The following is a 10,141-nucleotide window of genomic DNA, read 5'->3' as shown; positions in this document are numbered from 1 at the left end:
TCAAAGTCTGCCCAATCAAGCAGTGGAACACTGTATCTGAAAAATGACTAAAGCAAAAAGGGCTAGTTGTGCTGTTGAAGTGGTTGAACACCTGTCTACCAAGTATATAAGGCCCTGAGTTCCAACCCCAGTTCCATAGTTTGGTGGATCATATCTCAGATCTATTTTTAGTTTTTTAAGGAATCTCTATACCATTTTCTCTGTAATATCTACACAGAATCTTCAGTGTTTAACCATAAATCATTTATAATACAGCAATAGAGTTACCATTTAGTTGCTTAAGAACTTAAAATGGCTTATTTCAAATATAATACAAAACTTTTCATATATGACTTTGCAGATCATATATGTTTTGCCCACTACCAGTATTTCCAAGTTTTAATCATTTTCACATTCATGTACTATATTCCAGCCAACTTGGACTTTGTTGTGTTCCTCAAACACACCAAGTTTATTGTCATCTTCATGCTTTTCCCTACCTTTCCTTTGTCTAGATTGCAGTCTCATATATTTGTATGGTTGGCTCCTTCACTTTATCCAGATATCAGCCAAAATGTCAGCTGCTCAATAAGACTTTATTTGGCAATGAAAATTAAACTAGTAAACTCAGAGCCACAATATAGCACTTAACTTTTCTTTTGAGTTTTTTCAGAATGACATTTCTTCCTGAATCTACGCTGCTTGTTTTCCACCTTAATAGTTATCTATCCAAATATGAGGAATATAATCTAGAGGACATTCCCACTAAATTATCTTCAAGAGAGCAATGAGTTTATCACATTAATAGCACTTTCTTTAGTACCTAGACAAATGTGATAGTCTGGATTAATGGAGGTGCTCATTAAATATAGCATTTTGGAAATGTAAAAAGTGATGCTATTTGACAGCTTTTTCTTTTTCCTCCTTTCCATGCTATTGATTAACAAACAACTTCAGCAAGAGTCCACTTCCAGATAGCAAAGGGTATAAATTACAGTATTTAGCAAAGAAAAGATCACTGTAAGGCAGAGAGAAGTCACCTTGTCAGCTGTGAAAGCACTAAATAGTGAATGTAGATGAACATGTCAGGCCCAAACATGAGGAATTTTAAAATGACATGTTCTTCCCTCCGGTTTTGCATAGGATATCACAAGCCCCAAGAAGCACAGAAGGACATTAGACCACTGTTGAATATCATCAAAATTTCTACACAAAACAATCCATGTAGACCAGCTTGATGGCTTGCAGAACATCATAGAAGTTATCCAACTGGTTTGGACCACAGAGGGCAACTGAAAGAAGAGATACACCTGGATAATGGAGTGGACAAAGCGTCCAAGCCACAGAGCCAACAGCATTACATAGCAGGCTCTAGGGCTCATGACAGTTAAATAGTATAAATCCAACAGATGGCCATATAACAGTCAAAGGCCATCATAACTAGAAGTAACACTTCCCCTCCTCCAAGGAAGTGCAAGAAAAACAGCTGAGTGATTCAGGCTCTGAGGAAATTACCTTCTCAAAAAGGAAGCCCACCAGCATCCTGGGAGTCAGAATGAAGGTCAAGTTGTCCAGGAAGAAAGAATGGGGCTCTGAGACTAGGGCTTGACCTTATGTTGAAGATTACAAGGTAATTTCCAGGGAGAATGACATGGTAGAAAATTGGGTCCAAGAGCTGAATATCTTGAAAGTGGGTCACACTAAGGAGGAATTCTGTCACCACTATGCTGCTCTTCCTCTCCTTCTCGCTGCCCTATAGCACATCATGGAACAGAGTTTAATTCTTTACTAGAGTAATAAAGTAATAAAATTCCTTGTAGATGTGCTATTGGCAGGTGCAGTCTCTGATCAGAAGATTTCCAATTTCTTTGTGTCCCATATGGAAACATCCAGGCAGGACAATTGGTATAGTGAGGGAGATAATGTCATTGATTAAATATTAAGAAGAGAAGTTACAACCCAAAAAACTCTACCCAAAAACTTCTAGACACCATAAACAGCTATAGCAAGGTGGCAGGATACAAAATCAACTTATAAAACATTAACTTTTCTATACACCAACAATGAACAAACTGAAAAGGAATATATGCGAACAATTCCATTTACAATAGCTTCAAAAAATCAAATACTTAGGAGTAAACTTAACAAAAGATGTGAATGACCTTTATAAGGAAAACTACAAGCCCCTGAAAAGAGATTGAGAAAGACTACAGAAGGTGAAAGATCTCCCATGCTCATTGATTAGTAGAATCAACATAGTAAAAATGGCTCTACTACCAAAAGCAACCCACATGTTTAATGCAATTCCCATAAAAATCCCAATGACAATCATCACAGAGATTGAAAAATCTACCCTAAAGTTCATTTGGAAACACAAGAGACTGTGAATAGCCAAGGCAATACTCAGCAAAAAGAGCAATGCTGGAAGTATCACAATATCCGACTTCAGACTATATTACAAAGCAATAGCAATAAAAACAGCATGGTACTGGCACAAAAACAGACATGAAGACCAGTGGAACAGAATAGAGGACCCAGATATGAATCCAACAACTATACCCCCCTTATTTTTGACAAAGGTGCCAAAAATATACAATGGAGAAAAGACAGCCTCTTCAACAAATGTTGCTGGGAAAAGTGGTTACCCATCTGCAAGAAACTGAAACTAGATCCATGTTTATCACCCTGTACTAGTATCAACTCCAAGTGGATCAAGGACCTTAATATCAGACCCAAAACTCTGAAGTTAGTACAGGAAGGAACAGGAAACACTCTGGGAGTAATAGGTATAGGCAAGAACTTCCTCAATAGAACCCCAGCAGCCCAGCAACTAAGAGAAAGAATGGACAAATGGGACTTCATAAAATTAAAAAGCTTCTGCACAACAAAAGAAATGGTCTCTAAACTGGAGATCACCCACAGAGTGGGAGAAAATATTTGCCAGCTATACATCAGACAAAGGACTCATAACCAGAATATACAGGGAACTTAAAAAACTAAACTCTCCCAAAATCAATGAACCAATAAAGAAATGGGCACCTGAACTTAATAGAACTTTCTCAAAAGAAGAAATTTAAATGGTCAAAAAACACATGAAAAAATGCTCACCATCTCTAGCCATAAAGGAAATGCAAATCAAAACCTCACTAAGATTCCACCTCACCCCTGTTAGAATAGCCATCATCAAAAACAGGTGTTGGCAAGGATGTGGGGGAAAAGGAACCCTCGTGCACTGCTGGTGGGAGTGCAAGCTAGTGCAACCACTCTGGAAAAAAATTTGGAGGCTTCTTAAAAATCTAAACATAGGTCTGCCATATGATCCAGCAATCCCACTCCTGGGGATATACCCAAAGGAATGTGACACAGGTTGCTCCAAAGGCACCTGCACACCCATGTTTATTGCAGCACTATTCACAATAGCCAAGGTATAGAAACCAAGATGCCCCACTACCGACAAGTGGATTAATAAAATGTGGTATTTTTATGCAATGGAATTTTATTTAGCCATGAAGAAGAATGAAACTTTATCATTCACAAGTAAATGGATGGAACTGGAGAACACCATTCTGAGCGAGGTTATCTAGGTTCAGAAGACCAAAAATCATATGTTCTCCCTCATTATGTGGACTTTAGATCTAGGGCAAATACAGCAATGTTGTTGGACTTGGGTCACATGACAAGGGGAGAGCACATATGGGAGGTATGGGGTAGAAAACCCAAAATATGAAAGCGTTTGATGTCTGCACTCCAGAGGAACTAATACAGAAACCTTAAAGTGACAGAGGTCAACATGAGAAGGGGATCAGGAACCAGTGTAAAGATCAGTTAGAGATGAATCAACTTGGGTTGTAACACATTTGTACATGGAAGCAATGCTAGGAATCTCTCTGTATAGCTATCCTTAACTCAACTAGCAAAAACACTTTGTCTTTCTTATTATGCTTATGTCTTCTCTTCAACAAAATTAGGGATAAGAGCAGAACTGATTCTGCCTGGAAGCAGGGGGGTGAGGAGGGGAGAAGGTGGGGTGGGGGCAGGGGGAGAAATGATCCAAACAATGTATGCACATGTGAATAAATGAATAATAAAAAGAAAAAGAATGACAGAAAGAAAAAGAAAGAAAGAAAGAAAGGAAAAGAAAGAAGGCAGAGGAATTACAAAAGGCCATGGTTAGGCCAGGGGCAAGCTGGAAGCAGAGACTCTTTTTCCAGGTGCTTTTAAAACTTATGCTAATCTATAGGAAGGGAAGAAGCTGATGATGCTTAACCACCAATAATCAATGAGTGAGAAGGGGTACCGGTGGTCCCTGGGACAAGGAGGGGTGGTTTGAGTTGTCTCGGTGCCAGGCTGTGAATAACCTACACACATTTGCCACATTTGCAATTTAAAAGATAAGAGAGAGAGAGAGATGCATGTTTACCTGAAGTACAATACTAAGTCTTGTATGTTTTAAGAGTCCCAGACTTTTCTTATCTTAGCCTACCTCAGATGTAACTTTTCTCTAGCTAAAAATATTTTTACAATCACTACTTTAACTTAAATATTCTCAGCCTTCTCCAATATTCTGGGTAACTTCCATCACCTTCATTTCTCTAAATTTAAAATAGAAAACAAAAGCAAAATACTGCTCCCAAAGTCACAGTCTTCCCATTCAAGTACTCTACAGGACTCCTCCACTTTAGGAGTTTGGCATCTTCCTCTTTGGTAATCACAGCCTCTTGAGTCATCTGTGAACTTTCCTAATTGAAGCATCACATAACTTAAATTATCAAGGGCTTTACATTTTTGTAGATATATTGTGCTTGAGGCTTAGTTTTTATCTTGAATTAGACCATTTTTCTCCTCACTCATACAACTTTGAAATTTTTACTTGGCATTTCCTTCCTTCTGTTCTCATGAAATTCTCAGTTCTTGGCTGGTTTCTTTTACTAATTTGTATATTATTGTAGTCCCTCTGATCTTGTGAGGGGAGCAAATAACAGAAGAATGTGAGAGGAGCAAATGGTGGAAGTAACTTTGTCTTAGATAAGAAAGACAGGAAGGCATCCTTAAAAATAAACAGCTAAGGCCTCTCACTAAGATACTAAAAATACAGCAGACTTTCTCCTAGATAAGAGAGACAGAGAAGCATCTTTGAAAACAAAAATCCAAAGAGATGAGAAACAGATTCCTCAAGAAAAGTAAACCAGCAAAATACCCCACCAAGATATCAAAAAGTAGCTATAAAGTGTAAATGATTGGCCTCAAGACCAGGATAAGCTGATCCTGGAATATCCAGTTTGATTATGATGGGGGTGACCAGATGATTGGGTTTAGCATGAAGTCAACTAAAATGACATCCAATCACAAAGTAGTTTCAAGATAAAATAGGAGGACCTTAGTCAGGCAGAGACCTTTATCCTGCTAGCCTTTAGCCATTTCTTGGCTTAAGCAGGGAGGTTTACTGTCCTTTCAATAAACTTTGTATTTGCTTTACTCTTAACTCCTGGTCCGTTGTCTTCAATCATCAACTTCACCAGAACACGAATTTATGATCAACAGCCAAGTATCAGTCTGATATCCTAATATACTCTGGTGTCAAACTGTTCACCAGGACTCCAGACAATTACTGTACATTTCACACCTTAGAGGCACTACCCTATCAAACAAACACCTGACAAATAGATGTCAAATAAAACAATGTTTATCTGACAAATAGATGTCAGACCTAAAAGGTAGAATTTTAGCATTTGTTATAAAGAGTAGAAATATGAAAGACCTTATTAGATAGAATGTACCTTAGATAAGAGAAGGATAGTTGTTTACATGTGTATATTTTAAACTTGTAAATGATTTATATTTAGATACATGTACAAAGCACTAGCAGTATTAGAGCCATTTAAAAGAATTTTTACTTAGTTTTTTGTGTGTTATCAGGAAAAATATCGTAGGGGTTTGGCAGGATGTAAAGAATACTAAATAATTTTAAATGGGCTATATAGAGAACTAGTCATCTTATTTTTGGTAAGTAGGATCAAAGCATCTCCCAGTACTTAAGGATACAGCCAAGAGGATTTGCTGGCTTCCACTGTGCTTGCTGGTGGAAGGAGAGAAGGAAGGGAAGGGGAAAATCTATTCACTCCTCCACCCCTGCACAAGAGTTCCCAAATGGAATTCCCTGTGGTGGCTGGTAGAGCATGAGAGAGAGGAAGAGGAAATGAGGGAAGTTGCCCTTTCAGAGAGAGAAAATGGAGAACTTTTGAGATCCACAAAGCATCCCTCTTGTACCTATTGAAACCCTCAACACATGTCCCTCTGACCTGTTTCCATCAGACATCTCTAGAGCAAGTGAATGGCACAGTACCCTATCTTGTGAGTCAATTGTTCTTCTAAGGGCCCATCTCTTCCATCCCTTCACAGAGCTTTTTAGATGGGATGTTGATCCCAAATGTTGGCCCAACTATTAGAACATCAGAACTAGTATGCACTGGGCAAAGAGGCTAATACCAATACAATATGTAAAATGAAAAGATAACAATATGTAGGAAGACAATCTGTTGAGGCTAAAAGGAAAACATCTTAATATGGAATGTTGTAAACAATACAAAATTGACCATTAAATCCAAATTACACCAAGATAAGCTTGGCTGATACAAACTCATCACTTGTGGTCAGTTTTCATATTAGGCCATGGGGTTGTAGTCAGCTTGTAAACTGAGAAAAATGGAGAAACATGCATTTTTTAATAATAAACTAAGGTTAATGTTTTAAATGATTAGATACAGAAACAGAGATAAGGGGATAAGCATAAAGTTAGGAGACCCAATAAGAGAAATCCATTGCTTAGATGTTGCTAAGAAATTTATCCTAGAATGCTGATGTTAACTAACAGCCTGACTTGGAACCCATAACAGGGTTATTGTTGACTTGCATGTAGCCTCTGGAGCCCAAAATAACAACCTCAGTCTTTGGGAGTTAATTATGTGTATAATTTAGTGTTTTAAGATTAATTTTCTTTGTGTAGACTCTCAAAAACTTAAGGTTTTATTATCTCATCTGGAGGGTGAGCTTTTGTTTGGTTCTGGTAAAATTTTATATCAGCCTACAGCACCAAAAGATCTTAATAGTTATTTTGATAAAACAGAAACCCATTTTTATATACAGTAGTACCTTAAATTTTGACCTTAGAAAACTCTCTAGGCAAACTTTAGACTACAGCCAACCCAATCACACATATATAAACTTATAATCTTTAAGACCATAACTAGTATCTTAAAACATCCTTTGTAAGAACCAAAATTTAGATAACATTGTTTTTAATGAAATACTTAGCAAACTTATGCCTTAAAAGACATAGGAAAATAATTAAATTAAACCATCTTTTATTAATAGCAATCTACAAGAACACATGGGTCAATAAACCTAATTATAAAAGAGTTAATGTAAATTACATTCATTATAGAATGAAACAGATTGAGATTATTGTACAAATTTTTTTGTTCCTAGGGCAAAGAATAGTTAGGCCTGGTTGGGATTAGAACTTCAGTTAACTTTTGAAATAGTTGTCCATATTAACTTTATTAAGGCAGTTTGAGAATCATCCTAAAGACATCCAAACACACACACAATGTTTTGATCTAGGCATCCCAAAGAATATAAGCTTACATAATGAACTCATAAAAAGTAAAAATTAAGTGGCCACAATTGGTAGGAGACAAAAACACACATAATGACACACAAAGCAATCATATTAATTTAGAGTTTATTCTTACTAGACAAACCATTTCTTTGTCAGTATCTTCAGTAGATTAGTCCACTAGATTCCTAAGTAGTTCACAACAGATCTCCAACACAAACACTCTACCCTTTGTCCAATCCTTAACAGACCCAAATGCAGTAAAAGCATGTATAAAAACTATATTAATTTAGAGAATTTTAACCAGAAGTTAGTTATAATTTTCCTAGAGGATGGCAAGATGGTATTATCCACGAATTTCCTGTTCCAAGGGATTGGCAAGATGGTGCTGGACACATGGTGGCTTCAGCATGGTGACAGCATTCCTTGTGACCACATGTTCTCTCCAAAGGGTCTCTCAAACGGAACACCTTAAAGACACATTGCATCCACCATACAGGCTCAAAATAGCAATCTGTTACAGAAATAAAAGCCATTTTCCCCCAAGAGGCAGGCGCCCATGAGTTAGGCATGCCAATGAAAAGTTCAAATTGCAGCAAGCTAAGATAGGACTTAAAAGGTTTTGTAACCTGCTTAGATGTGACATCACTTGACAGTTTTGGAGAATTAGTCATAGGTTGTATAACTTCTTTTAAATGTAATATCATGTCTTTTAGTTTTAAAAACTTATTTAAATTTAGGACTACTAGGACTAGGACAAATAGAAATAACCCTCTAAGCTTTGAGGAGCTTTGTTATTGCCCATTATTCTCCAGATGTTTATAACTAGATCTTGGATTTCCTCATAAAGGAGCTTTGTTATCACCTAGAAAGCCAAGATTCCAAACCCTGTAGAACTCAGCCATTTACAAATCTACAGTTTGGAAAGAACCTTAATCAAATTTAGAATCTGAAATACTACACTGAGTTATACAGAACAAAGTTTTATTAATTTCAAAATAAAAATAACTAATTGTTAAGAATAAAAACTCTAAATTGCCTATTTAAAATATCCACACATAAGGACCAATTCTTTCTAACCTCTTGGCCCTAAATAAGCCTAATTTTATCAGCAGACAAGAGTTAAAGCTAGAATGTTTTTAAATGTTTATTGTACATCACATTTTAGGATAATAATTATGATGGACAGTATTAGTTCGTACTATATTTTAGCGTAAAGATATATGTATTTTATTACTAGAATAATTTTTCCTTTAAATTTTACCTTTAGAGTAAATGAATTTTAAATAAGTTATAAAGTTTTTATTACAGGTATATTTATGAGTGATCAAAGTTAAATCCTTAATTAAATAACACTGTTTTTAATTTTAGAAAATGTACTTAAGAGAATTTAAACACAGTTAACATTTAAGACAGCAATAATCAACATCACAGCTGCACAGATATTAACCTACATGTTAAATTAGATTTTACCTTTGAGTGGAATTTAGAATCTCTTCCTAAGATAGGCACACAAATTCTTGTTAGCCCTGGGACAAGGGAATGTGACCTCAGTGTGAGAGTTCCTGTGACCCCTGTAGGTCGGAGGCAAGCAGAGTTGGGGTGGGGTGTTTAGGGCAAAAGGGCATGGCAGGTAGGCAGGCAAGAGAGTGGTCAGAGGAAGAAGACAGAGAAGGTTGCATCTAGGATGGAAGGGGTTTGGCCAGGCATAGGACCTTGGTCACCAGTGATGGTGCCTTTTTTAAAAAAAATTTTTTTTTTTTGGTTCCTGGATCATGGTCTGTGGACCCAGGCCTTGGGGTGCATGTAGGCCCCTCCTGTCACCAATGTTTCTCCTGCCTTGTCCCTAGTGCCCCTGTTGCACAAATTATGAGCTGAGATAGGAGTCTCTGAGGCAGATTAGCAGGAAGCAATGTTTATTGTGTCTTGGCACAGACCCAGCGGACTCGTGTCCAAAGGCTGAGCACGGAGAACAAAGGGGTCTCACCTTACATACCCTTGCAAGCAGGAAGCAAAAAGCAAAGCTCAACCTACATATGGCTGCATGTGACTCCATTGGCTATTTCATTTCCCCAGTGCTATGTGACCTTCATGTTTCAATTCTTTAAGTTTTATCTGTCTGCTTTGCCATCCCCTCCCCACTGTGTCCTTGTCAAAACACCAGCCTGTTTCTTTTCTGGCCTCCCCTTTCTTGCTACACCCCAAGCCTCCCTGGCCTTTCCATTGGCACCGAACTGCCATGCCTTTGTGCTCCATCTTTTAGCCAGCTCAGGCACTGGGAACCTTCCAGCTACAGACTGCTGGGGAGAGGCTGCTGGCCCATGCAGGACCGTAACCCCTTTTGCACAGTGTAGCCAGGCACTTAACTATTGCAGAACACACGCCACCACTGGCACTGCCTCTGAGATCTTCAGTAGCCATGTTTTACTTCCACACGTCAGTGCCACGTGGCTATGTGGGGCTTCCCGCAAAGCTAGGGCCTGTGCTGCATGTAGGCCTGGGGAAGGGCTGGAAGACCACCGGGGTCTGCGCCAGTGGCAGCCGCAG

General features: G+C 38.0%; 1 pseudogene; it reads right to left on the bottom strand.

Annotated features, from left to right (window-relative positions):
- Window positions 1-932: 932 nt before the first annotated feature.
- LOC141421424 (olfactory receptor 4N2-like) lies at window positions 933-4,706 on the bottom strand (annotated as a pseudogene).
- Between the last annotated feature and the right edge of the window lie 5,435 nt (window positions 4,707-10,141).

This window comes from Castor canadensis, chromosome 3, assembly GCF_047511655.1.
Source record: "Castor canadensis chromosome 3, mCasCan1.hap1v2, whole genome shotgun sequence".
Classification (NCBI taxonomy): domain Eukaryota; kingdom Metazoa; phylum Chordata; class Mammalia; order Rodentia; family Castoridae; genus Castor; species Castor canadensis.
Note: the sequence above shows the minus strand (reverse complement) of the source record. Positions and strands in the feature narration are given on the sequence as shown.